The 617-nt window shown below is 40.2% G+C and overlaps 1 non-coding gene across 1 annotated transcript; it reads left to right on the forward strand.

Annotated features, from left to right (window-relative positions):
- Positions 1-200: 200 nt before the first annotated feature.
- On the forward strand, positions 201-356 carry LOC115868517. Its single transcript, XR_004045642.1, has one exon. It is a non-coding gene; the product is annotated as a U1 spliceosomal RNA (small nuclear RNA).
- The last annotated feature ends 261 nt before the right edge of the window (positions 357-617 follow it).

Raw genomic sequence — 617 nt, forward strand, 5'->3', positions numbered from 1 at the left:
ATTTTGGTTTGGGATAGTATATATAAAAAGGTAAATAAATAAAGCAACAACACAAAATTCACTTTTCAGGGTAGGAGAAATCCTCCCTCCTCCATTACATAATACATTTTTACTTGCCTTTGGATTGATTGATACATTTTAGTTGGCATTTATATTTAAAATGTTTATATTTGAGTTTTAAAACACTGTATTCTAGGGGCGTACAGAAGATAGAGAGATACCATGATCAAGAGGGATTTCCAAGGGCAAGGCTTATCCATTGCCCTGTGGATGTGCTTCCCCGTCACTTCTCCAGATGTCAGAAACTTGACTAGATAATCTGTGGTCGTGGGGGCCTGTGATCACACTCTTTCCTATGAAAAAGAACAAAAACAGCCCTTATCTGTGAGTTTTCCAGACTGTCGTGCATGTGTGTTGCTGGGATGCTGGTAGCTATGTCACCGATAGAGCAGAGTCACCAGAGTGAACAGATTTCAGCAGAGCTTCCAGGCTAAGAATTGACACTAAAAAGGAATTGGCTGTCCACAACAGCGGAATTAGCCACTGGGCAATGTATGGACAGAATTGAAACATTGTCAGATCCTGGAAACTTCACACAAAGAAACAGAACATTGCTG

Source organism: Echinops telfairi, unplaced genomic scaffold (assembly GCF_000313985.2).
Source record: "Echinops telfairi isolate 266 unplaced genomic scaffold, ASM31398v2 ScPeMD7_11;HRSCAF=52, whole genome shotgun sequence".
Taxonomy (NCBI): Eukaryota; Metazoa; Chordata; class Mammalia; order Afrosoricida; family Tenrecidae; genus Echinops; species Echinops telfairi.